The sequence below is a fragment of the Heterocephalus glaber genome, unplaced genomic scaffold (genome assembly GCF_053883595.1).
Source record: "Heterocephalus glaber isolate CG9 unplaced genomic scaffold, H.glaber_assembly_v1.0 deba00001497, whole genome shotgun sequence".
NCBI lineage: Eukaryota > Metazoa > Chordata > Mammalia > Rodentia > Bathyergidae > Heterocephalus > Heterocephalus glaber.
Genome location: NW_028258320.1, coordinates 30,508,993 through 30,521,631, shown reverse-complemented (window position 1 = coordinate 30,521,631; position 12,639 = coordinate 30,508,993). Strand labels below are relative to the sequence as shown.

Sequence of the window (12,639 nt, the reverse complement as noted above, 5' to 3'; positions counted from 1 at the left end):
CATTTGGAACAAGAAGAGACCCAGAATAGCCAAAGCAATTCTGGGCAACAGAGACATGGCAGGGGGTATGACAACCCCCAACTTGAAACTATACTACAAAGCTACTGTGATAAAAACTGCATAGTACTGGCAAAGAAGCACACCAGAGAACCAGTGGAACAGAATAGAAAATGCGGAAACAATTCCAGACACACTCAGCCACCTCATGTTCGACAAAGGAGCCAAATACCCTCACTGGAGGAAAGATAGCCTCTTTAATAAATGGTGCTCAAATAATTGGGTTTCAACTTGCCAAAGACTACAACTTGACCTATATCTGTCACCATGCACTAAACTAAAATTGAAATGGAATAAAGATCTAAATAATAAAATGGAAACACTAAACCGGCAGGAAGACAGTTTAGGAAGAACTCTTGAAGACATTGGTGTAGGAAAAGATTTTATGAACAAAATCTCAGTTGACCTTGAACTAGCACAAACAATCAACAAGTGGGATCTATTCTTATTAAAAAGGCTTTGCACAGCAAGAAAAACCACCAACAGTGTGAATAGACAACCCACAATGTGGAAAAATATTTTCCCCAGTGGTCCTTCAGACAAAGGTCTACTATCTCTAATCTATAAAGAACTCATAAAGCTCAGACTTCCCAAATTTAAAGACCCAGTCTGAAAATGAGCATCTGAAATGAATAAACATTTCTCAGACAAAGAAGTAGAAATAACAAACATATGAAAACATGTTCAACATCACTGGTCATTCATGAGATACAGATGAAAACAACGCTGAGATTCCACCTCACTGCAGGAAGAATGGCTGCTATCAAGAAATTAACCAATAACAAATGCTGACAGGGATGTGGGGAAAGAAGAACACTACTCCACTGCTGGTGGGAGTATAGACTGGTGCAACCACTGTGGAAATCAGTATGGAGATACCTCAAAGAACTAGGAGTGGAAATCCCATTTGATCCAGCTATTCCGCTGCTTGGTATCTTCCCCAAAGAATTAAAAGAATCATACCACAGTGATATATGTGCACCCATGTTCATAGCAGCACAATTTGTAATAGCTAAAACATAGAAATAGTCCAAATGACCATCAACTGGATACTGGATAAAAAAAAGATTGTTTTTCTATAAATGGAGTACTACTCAGCCATAAAAAATGAGAAATTAGAGACATTTATAGTTAAATGGATGCACATTGAGGCGATACATGTAAGTGAAATAAATAGGACAGATGTGTAAATGCCAAATAGTTTCTCTAGTGTGAGAAACTGAAAGTATAAATAAGGACTAAAAGGTATAATAGATAGTGTGAAATAGGAAGAAAAGGGCAAAAGGGGAAGGAGAAGTGGGAGGCATTGGGGAAAGGAAAGAAGGGAATGGAATTAATATGAGAAAATGTAAAAAAGGAAACAAAGCCTTTTTAAATAGGGAGGGATGGAAGGGTTAAATGGAGGGCAGGGCCAGGGGAAAAAATTAAAATGGACAGCAGCCTGGAAGCCCCCTTCCTCCTGGCTGGGAGCGGCAAATTCTGTTGGTTGTTTTTTATTTTTCCCCCTCTCCCTTTAATTTCTTGCCTTCCCTGATGAATTTGCTTTGTTGAGCCCTATCAAGTTGTGACCTTCATTGTCTTTTTCTAGGATATTGTTTAGAATTGTTTGGAGTGCCAGTTTGGTATTCTTGAAGTTCCTAAGGTGCTCTTTGTCATGGAATTATCTTATTTCCCCATCAATTTTGAAAGATAGTTTTGCAGGATACATCAGTGTAGGTTAGAGGTTGTTTTATTTTAGGGCTTGAAATACCTCTCTCCAGGCTCTCCTTGACTTGAGGGTTTGTGTGGAAGAGTCTGCTGTGATTTTTGTGGGCTTTCCTTTGCATATGATTTGTTTCTTTTTTGTAATTGCTTATAGTATTTTGTTCTTCTGTTGGTTTCCAGGGTCATGATTATTACATCCCTATGTGTAGATTTTTTTTGGTCATGGCTAGTTGGAGTCCTATATCCCTTGCTTATGTGTATGTCAAATTCTTTTGCTCTGTTTGGGGAGTTTTCTGTCATTAATTATGTGAACAGTTTTTTATGTGATTTGTACTTTCTTCAGATTTTTCTTGGACTCCTATCAGTCTTATATTATTCTTCTTTGCATCATCTAGGAGCTGTTGGATTGATTTCTCATGGTCCCTTACTATTTTTAAGTGAGCTCTCTTTTCATGGTCACTGATCACCATCCTGTCTTCTATCTCTGATATTCTGTCTTCAGATTACCTCAGTCTGCTGTGTATGCTTTCAATAGAGTTTTTATTCTCCTGGATATCTGTTTGAATCTGTTTCATGGATTCCATTTCTTTCCTATGTTGGGCATTCATGGCTTCCATTTCTTTGCTATGTTGGGCATCCATGGTTTCTATCGTGGTTCTGAACCCATCTATTTTTATCTTTTTTTTTTTCTAGAGTCTCTAATCATGTTTTTCATTCTGCTCACCATTTATGTAGTTATCTGGCAGATTATTTCTGTTTTGAATTTTTCTAAAGCCTCATTCATCTGTTTTGTGACTTCCTGTGCTATCAGTTCAGGGTGTCCATGTGGTTGACTTTTCCACCTTGTTTCCCCCAGAATATACCTTTGGTAGGCTGGAAGTCTGGGTTTGTGCTTTGCTTAAATGTCTTCTCATTTAGATTTTTGATGTTGGTACTGTCCTTGGTTTAATTCCTGGGTTGATACTTCAATATTGCTTATTGTAAGTATCTTTGTTGCTTGTATTTGGAACCCTTATGGAATGATTGCTTCTCAGAGGTGTCTTCTAGATATAGCTGGCCTTTAGGTTTTGAGTCTCTAATGACTCTAAAGCTATTTCATTTTCATTATACCAGGAAGGGCAACTAATTAGATCAATCACAACACCTCAGCCCAAGGGATATAATCAGCAACACAGTAGCATCAAGCACAGCTTAGAAAATGACAATTTGTGGTAGTTACTAAACTATCACCTTTAACTGTGTGAATTAAATCAAAATCAAGGACCAGCACAGAATATGTTTATAGTCAATAAACCCTTCAATATGGCAACTTTACCCCTCAGGATGGGGGCACTTAGAGAGTTGGGGAAGGAGGGAACAGATAGGTAGAAGGATAGGGAAAGGTTAGTAGTGAGGCCAGAGGACAGAGGAAAATCACACAAACTCTAGGAAACTGTTGAAGACAAGAGGAAAAGACAGAATGAAGGAATAAAAATGAGAACAGAACAACCTCTCATCCATAGGGAGGCTAGAAACTGTATTTACTTTCTTTTAAAACTAATGACAATCGAGAGAAGGAAAAAGAGAAGAAAAGAAGAGAGAAATCTGAATTAGGGGCAGAACAGGAACAAAAAGGGAAATGAAGAACAATGTGGGAGAGAGAGAGAGGGAGAGAGGGAGAGAGGAAGAAGAAGAAGAAGAAGAAGAAGAAGAAGAAGAAGAAGAAGAAGAAGAAGAAGAAGAAGAAGAAGAAGAAGAAAGAAAGAAAAATAAGAAAGAGAAAAAGGAAAAATTTGAAAAGAGTAGAAAAATTAAAAATTAAATATAAGAGAAAAAAATAATTTTAAGAATAACAAAGAATAAAAATGAAAGGTCTCCTTCAGGGTATGTCTCTGCTGTCACAATAAACTATGTGGACAGCAGTGTGCAGTTATAAGTCAGTTAGTCTCAGCAAGCCAGTAGCAGACCCATGATATTCAGGCTGATTTCTGGCTGCAAGTCCCAAGTTGAGCTCCCTGACCTCCTGCAGGGTTGAACTCTGCAAGTTTCATTGCAGGTTCCAGCTGCCCTTGCCCTGAAGGTAGTCCAGGTTCTGATGCAAGATGGTGATCCCTCCAACTTACCAACTATGGTGGTCTGGTGTGTCTTTATTGCAGAGATTCTTCACTTTTCTAATGGGCTTCAATTTCCATCAAGGAGCCTGAGCAAGGCCCTCTTTCTGTTGTTCACTTCTGTTGTATCTTCTGGAACTTATGACAATGGCCTTTATGACCCCCTGTGCCTCTATAGTGTGGAACCATGTACCAATGCAGCCAGGAGGCCAGTGATGGTGGTGGGGTGTTGTTGCTCAGACACTGGGTTAGGGTGGGGGGCAACCTGTAGTAATTCTAAGGGTAGGAACTGTGTGAATCTTTCCAAACATTACAATAAAATATCTATTCCTACCTGAAGAATTCCCAGCTTAAGAATTAAGGTGCTTTTCTTCAGAAACACTGAGACTCAACAGAAACCTGTTGTTTTAATAACAGTAAACTATATCTAAACTAACAGGAAAATTTGGTTCCTAATTTTCCCTTCTCTCTATAATTAAGAATGAGGCAATATATCTTTTAATTTGTCTGCTCTGTTCATCTGCCTCCCATACTTTATGGTTTTCCTATGTCGCCTTAATGTTGGAAAAATTCTTGAATCTCTACCAAATTTGATTTCAAATTCTACTGAAATGTTATTTCAAAATTTTTATCTTTATATTTGTCTTATCCCAAATTTTAGAATTAAAATTTTTCTCAATACATACATTTGTATGAAAACTATAAGGAACTGGGTCCTCAAATAAAAATATAGTCTTACAATAAAAGCATTAACTTGAGGAGTTAACCTTTGTATTTCCAATAATGGACTTCAAATAACTAAATAGCTTTTCATTATAAACACAGTAAAGTCTCATTACTTGTATTTTTTATGATTTAGTAAAAGTTTTCAGACTGAAATAGATTGCATGTTATTTCTTATTAACTAAAAATTAACCTTCATTTAAAGTGTCCTTTTTGTACTTTCACAAAATACTGATTACAATAAATGTATTTCAAAACTATTCTTATCTTTTGTTACTTGCATCTAATTATATAAATATCTTTGTACTCCATAGTAAGATACTTTGTCTCTTACCTTTAATTTCTTGTTTAGTTTTTCAAAATGTTCTTTTTGCCTTCTTCCCTTCCCAACCTCCTATACCTTCAATAGTATAACCATTATGCTTTCTAAATCTTTAGATAGTTAGTTAACTCTATGTTAGTAATATTGAACTCTTTTCTATCATTGGTGGATCTATAGTAATGAAATTTAGTAGATTTTTGCTGTATATTAATATTGGGTTTGTAATAGGATTTTTACTATAGTTGTGGATTTATTTTCTAAGTTTAATAGTGGTTCATTATTGGTTTTTATAGTATGTCAATATCCAGTTGTCTTGGATGATATTTACTCTTGATGACTTTCTTAATATTTCCAGAGTACCATAATTGTTGCTATTAATAGGTTTTCTCTGTATACCAATTACTTTTGTGACATTAACAATACGCCAGTCAATTCTTGGATAACTGAGTGGTCAGCCAATTACCAGCTTCCCCCTTTCTATATTAACAGAGATGATCAGATCTTGCAATAGAGGCAAAGGACTACAGTTAGTCATGTCCTGAGCGAATCAGTGAAAAGCAGACTGACTAAAGACATCACCATACTAGCAATGAAGTCTTTTGCATACCTAATCACAAAAACAACAGCAACCACAACAACAAGATAAACAATAAAAACAATAGAAACATCAGAAGACAAGGAATAATATGCCTTTCAAAACATTTTGTTAATAAAGTGAGTGCCTTGGTCAGATTATATGATTCTTGGTGCCCCAAATGTTGATAGTCATTTATAAATACCCTATTTAGTGGCCTTCCCATCCAAATGTTTAGTAGGTATGGTTAGACCAATCCTAGACCACATAACATGGTGCTTGTATCAATCATTATGAATTTATATTTTGGGAATTTGTAAGTGAGAGGACCTTATGAAGTCAACTTGTAAGATAAAGTTTCGAATATTTAGTTTATAATGGGAAGTGGGTGGTCTCCTAGTATACTTAGAGATTTTTTTCTCCACATTTCTCACATTTCCCGATTGCATTTGATATGTGTTTCCAGGTGGTGTTAAGATTTCTAGTCATGCACCACCCAGAGATTGAATGTGTCCCTCTATGTCCTGACATAACATATAGCTGCAATAATTTTACTACTGTTAACCAGTGGGTAACTTGATGATGTGGATGTGTTAGATGACAACCTGCCTTGATTCTAAGCTTTGTTGGCCCTGATTCAGCTATTATCCAGTCCTTTTTCAGCTTTAAAGTATCAATTTGTGCCAATTGGTCCACTGTATTTTTATTCTGGGTTGTTTCTAATTTATCTCTCTGATGTGCACTAATGTGTGTGCAAAATATTTTGATATGTCATCCAACTTCATTAAACTTTAGCCAGATATCTCTGGACAAAAACTGTCTTCCATTAATCTCAAAGTTATTAGTTTTCCAGACTGATGACTATATCATAAGGCTATAATATCTAGTCCATGAATCTGTATAAAGGTGGATCACCTCTTGACTTTCAAGTAGTGGTTGTTCAACCACTAACTATATCGCCATTGCCTCAGCCATTTGCTGGGGTTTAAATGGAAGTCCTACAGACCAGATTGGATTTGGCAGTACTCATGATTGAAGGGATTTTCAGGCCTCTACTTCCAGAGGATGAATCTCTTCTATGACTCTGGGGTGCTTTTCCTGCACCTGTACATCCTATTCATTAATATACCATTTCCACAGGTGGACTTTGACATTCATTTGGATTCCTTTGAGCTCTTGGGGGAGGTAACCATGGCAATAGGTGCAAGTGTGATTTCACTGTAAGCTTCTGGTCATTTGATAACAACAAGGTCACATGTTTAAGTGCCTTATACAGGGTCCAAGTGGTATTTTCAAAAATGAAGTATTTATTTTGAAAGTATGGGAATTGTTTGCCCAAAAACCCATGTGTAATGACTTTTCATCTTTAATGGCCCAAAGTGACCTTGATCCATATTAATAAGTAAATATTGTCTCTCAATTCTGTATTTGTCATTGTGTATTCTATGTGGCAATTTTTGATAGATACCTATGTATTCTTTAAGGGTTTGTAGGGCTCTTGATTGTTCGTCACCCAAGAAGTCTTGTGTCTTTCTAGTCACTCTGTAAAAGGGTTGCATTACTGTAAATATGGTATACATTTTCAATATCTAAATAGGCCTATTAGTCTCTGAGATTTTTTATTTTTAGGAGTGGATATATTTTGTATTTTATGTATGACTACATTTGGCATCATTTGCCTTTCATTTGACCATTGTATTCCCAGGAATTTTACATTTTGACTTGGTCCTTGATTCTTAATTGGGTTTATGGTTCATCCTCTAGATTTTAGATATATTACCAGTATATTTAGGTCCTTTCTTAAAATGTATTGGTTTGAGTTAATAAAATATCATCTATATAATGTAGCATCTGACTATCCAATGTAATTTTTCCTGAGAGTAGAGTATGCTCTGACTGGGCTGTTCTTATAACCCTGAGGTAATCTATTAAAGCAATATTGTCTTCCTTGCCATAAAGCAGTGGTTAATTCCTGAGATTCCTCATCTATAGGTATCCCAAAGAACATGTCCTTTACATATATGGTAACAAAATATTGTTCTGCTTCATTAGTTATGATACTGATAACCTCCTCTATATCAGGTAATGTTTCATCTACTATGAGTGATTTGTCATTCAATCCCCTGAAGTGCGTAGTAACCCTATAGATCCCATTGGCTTTTCCTACCAGCTGGATCAGACTATTATATCTATGGCTTTTGTTCCTCCTAATTATGCCTTCATTTTACAACTATTCAATCTTGTCTGCTATCTCTTGATGTCCCCCTTTAAATGGGTATTGTTTTATAAACCTATTCATGAGTGGGATAGTCAATTCTATAGGTTCCATGTCAAATGTTGCTAACCTAACTAAATTTTTGGTCTCTTCGATTGTACTAATCTTCTTGTATAGGGCTTTTAATGTTAAGATCAATGATAATACACCACTCCCAATGATGTCCTTACCTTGCACACAATAAAACAAGGGAATTTTTAACTTTTTATATTTCAATAGAGTTTCCACGTGTGAATGTTACTGAGGTTGTTCCTCCAGTCTTCTGTTATTACCATTAGACAAATTGAAGGTTAATTAAAATAAGTGAAAAATCAGAAAACAGAACAAAGGGCACAAAAACCGTTTTATAGAAATAATAGCAAAGGCGTGTGGCTCGCGCCCAGCGCTCGTCGGGTGCCTGGGAGCCCCAGTCGTTGGGATCCAGCCCCTGGCTCCTGGCCGTTTGCGAGGCAAGATGTTAAGGCGCACCCTGGAAAGCCAGGATGCTCAAACCAGACAACTGCAAGATGTTGTCACAAATGTGGAGAAGCATTCTGGGGAGCTGTGCCAAATCTTTGCTGCTTATGTGCAGAAAACTGCCAGACTGTGAGACAAAGCAGATCTCCTGATGAATGAAATTAACATATATGCCTCTACAGAGACCCCACATTTAAAGTAAGGCCTGAAAAATTTCGCTGATAAGTTTGCTAAACTTCAGGATTATAGATAAGCAGAGGTTGAAAGACTTGAAGCCAAAGTGGTTGAACCTTTGAAAGCTTATGGAGCAATTGTAAAACTGAAACAAATGGGGTGATCTCAAAGCAATGTTAATAGCAAGGAATAGAGAAGCTAAGCAGTTAACTCAGAAAGAACCCGGGAACGAAATCTATCTGATCAACATGTAATTTGACAGGCAGAAGCCGAATTACACATAGCTTCAACAGATATTACCCGAACAAGTCATCTGGAGGAAACTATTGACAATTTTGAAAAGCAGAAAATAAAGGATATCAAGAATATATTTTCATCCTGAAGAGCAGCCACCACTGATTCCACTGGTTTAGAATTCCAGGTTGGTGTATTTCATTTCCAGGTGCTTGCAGTGATCTTGTATTTCAGGCACTGCATATCAGGCTGAAGCTCCAGGAGCTGAGGCCGAGCACGCTGCACAGTGAAGCAGACACACTCCTAGCAGAAGAGAAAACCCAGCAAACCAGCCAACAAAGAGGGCTTCCCCAAACTCCCACCTGGGGACAATCTCTGGGATGTTCTCATCCCAGAACTCCTGCAACTGTGATGTGGGGTACCCAAGAGACTGGAATGAGGGCCATGACTCCTGAGGTCCACAGCAGAATTCCTCCCAAGATTAGCAGTCACCTCTTGAGATCTTGCTGTCTCTCTCCAATTCTCAGACAGTCCAGGCTAAGCCCTGAGACCAGCAGCCCCAGAAACCCTAGTCCATTTGACAGAAACATTAAAATCTGGGAGATCCTGAGTTCAGCCAGCAAAGCCAGGAAGGAATCAAAGTCCTTGCATTGTCTCCCCACTTCTTCTTGGATGATGCAGGTTTTCCACAGTCCCATAGTCCAGTTTTCCATTTCATTTAAGTCCAGGTTGAGGTTCTTCCAATATGGCAAGTAGTTTGTAAGACAAGATAAAGCCCATCCCATCAGAGATGAGAAAAGTCCAACAGACAGCATTGCTGTTCTAAAGACTAAAGCCATTATAGAGTCCTTCAAGTTTTAGCCAACCTGACTGCTGCCCTTCAGATGTTGTGAAAAGAAGTGTGACACTTGATTTATCACTTGTGGAGCTCAGAGATATTTTTTCATTGTGTATATAGGAGGATTCTTGCCAGAGTTGCTATTGTTTGAGCCCATGTAGAAAAGGTTTCAGAAGTGGGTAGGGAAATATTGCTGCAAATCAGTAATGCCAAGGTGTGGCCAAGATCATGTTTGTGTCCTATGGGCTGGATTTTGTAGAAAGCACTTTGTCAGTGAAATAAAATTAAGTAGTACTAATCCTTCTTTCATTGTTAAGCTATAAATGGCTTTCATGTTGTTCTCAACCTTTTTAACAAGTCAAAGAATTAAGTGTAAATGCCAAAATGTTTAATTGAGGGTTTTGGTTTACCTCTTCCTGCTTTCTTTTTATCATACTAATTGTACCTGTCAGATTTTCATCTTGTTATAGTTCTCACATTTCAATGCATTTTGTGATGATAATTCTGGTATTACCATGTTTTTTTAAAAAAATAGGTTCAAGAAAAGTATTTCTTAACCAAATAAATCAATCTTATCAGAAAAAAAAGAATATATTTTCAGAATTTATCACAATCAAAATGTTATTTCATGGCAAAGCTTTAGAGGTCTACACTTCTGCCTACCAAATATACAAAAGATTGATGAGGATGAAGATTTAGAGGTTTTCCGAAATTCTCTGTATCCACTAGATTATCCATCTCATTTAGATATTTTAAAAGCAAATTCAAAGTCACCTCTTCAGAGATCACTGTCAGCTAAGGGTATATCTGGAACAGGACAGGTATCTACCTATCAATTAAGAAAGGATCAACATGCAGAAGATGATGAAGATGAAGAGGTAAACTTTACAGAAGAAGAAAATTAATTTTAAGTTAATTTCCATATGTCCATTTTCATCTTAAATGACTTGAAAACTTTATACTCACTTGATAAGGAAAACCTCAAAACAAAATCCTACCGTAAATGCAAAAATAAAGGAAATTTATGCTGACCAAAAAAAAAAGAAATAATAGCAAAATACTTCACAAATATTGGGAAGTAATTAAACAGCTGATAAGTGAGGCAGATAGAACACAAAGTACCCACAATCAAAAGATAAGCTCTCTATATCACATTATAGTCAAAATACCAGAAGTCCCACACAGGGACAGAATCTTAAAACCTGTTTTTTAAAAGCAATGAATCTAATGGATTTCCTTTTCTATAAATTAGGAAAACAGGAGACTATTTGACACTAACTTTAAAGCAAGGAGAGCATGGAGTGAAGTGTTTCAAACTCTAAAGAATAAGACCTTCCAATTCAGATTTCTTTTTTTCTTTCTTTCAAAGTAGATGGAGAAATAAGTTATTTCTGTGGCAAAGAGCACTTCCAAGAAACTCATGACCACCAAACCAGCACAACAAAATATTCTTAAGAATCTCAAAAAAGAGGCAATGAAGTCAACAATGCCAGAATTCTAATGGAATGAATGTACCATCAAGATAAGCAGTTAAAGAGAAAGAGAGAAATAAAATGAAAATCAGTAACAGGAAAATAATCAATGATAGGAAAAAGTAAATACCTTTCATTAAAAATGCTCAATGGGAATGATCTCAATTCTCTAATAAAAAAAAAACACAGATTGTTAGAATGGATCAAGAAAAAAAAAGATATACAGCATACCAGAAATATATTTGATCAAAAAAGAAATACATACCTTAAAGATCAAAGGATAGAAAACAGTATTCTATGCAACTGAAACCAAGAGAAAAGCAGGAGTAGCTATCCTAATTAGTGATACTTTTACTTAATCTGTATGAAGATAAAATAGGTAAAACCCTTGAAGACATAGATAGTCATGGGCAAGGACTTTCTAAGCAAAACCCCAATTTCACAAGTGATAACACCAAGAATCAACAAACGAGATCATCTCAAATTACAAAGCTTCTGCAGCGTAAAGGAAACCAACAGAGTGAAGAGATAACCTATAGAATGGGAAAAAATTCCACCAGTTTTTCCCTGGATAAAAGACTACTCTCTAGAAAATGTAAATAAACACAAAATTAGACACCCCCCCAAAATCAAACACTAATAAATAAATGGACAACTGAAGTGAACAGATCTTCTCAGAAGTAATAAAAATGGCAAATAAATACATGAAAAAATGTTTAAAATATTTGCCATTAGAGAAATACAAATTAAAACAGCACTGAGATTCCACTTTACTCTAGAAAAAAATGGCTATCATCAAGAAACCAGATAACAGCCAATGTCGGAAAGGGTCCTGGGTAAAAGCAACCCTTCTTCATTGTTGGTAGGAATGGAAACTAGTTCAACCACTATGAAAATTATTATGGAGAATACTCACAAAAGTAAAACAAGAAATTCCCTTTGCCCCAGCTATTCCTCGGCTAAGTATTTTTCCAGAGTATTTAAAGATATCATATTACAATGAAACATGCATACCCAAGTTTATAGCAACAAAATTTATACTTGCTAAATCTTGGAAGTGGCCTATAAGTCCATCACCAGATGACTGGATAAAGAATTAGTAGTTGTACACAATGGAGTGTTACTCTGCACACAGAAGGATATACTTGAATTATTTGTAGGAAAAAGAATATACCTTGAGAGCATAATGTAAGTAAAATAAATCAGATGTACAACTTTAAATATTACACAATTTATCTTATATAAGAGACCCAAACTGTAAATGAAGAAGTAAATAAAAAATAAATGACAAGGAAAAAAGAGAATTGGGGGGATGCAGCCAGGCATGAAAGAAGAGGAAGGGGAAATATGGACATTAAAAGAATTAGGATGTGTTATCTACATGTACCAACTCTTCATGTTGAATGTAATCATTATGTACAGCAAACACTAACATAAGATATTGACAACCAAAGGGAAATGAAAAAAAAACCAAAAAACCAAAACCAGTATGTTCAGCACAGTATGTTATAATTTTACCAAACTTAACTAAAGCAAATCTAGCACTGATTTTAAAAACACCAGTTTTTAAATGTGATAAATGACACAATTAATAAAGGTATAAACATCATAAATCTTTAAATATTGTCTACTCATTTACTAATAGATGTTCAACACAAACTCTTAAAAGAACACTTTCAACAATATTTAATTAAAATAGAAACTTTCATTATAGTAGAAA

At 36.0% G+C, this 12,639-nt stretch overlaps 2 pseudogenes; one reads left to right on the top strand and one right to left on the bottom strand.

The window, feature by feature from the left end:
* The first annotated feature begins 8,147 nt into the window (after window positions 1-8,147).
* On the top strand, window positions 8,148-10,352 carry LOC101700475 (CBY1-interacting BAR domain-containing protein 1-like; annotated as a pseudogene).
* On the bottom strand, window positions 8,785-9,521 carry LOC106010549 (claudin-22-like; annotated as a pseudogene).
* Window positions 10,353-12,639: the final 2,287 nt, after the last annotated feature.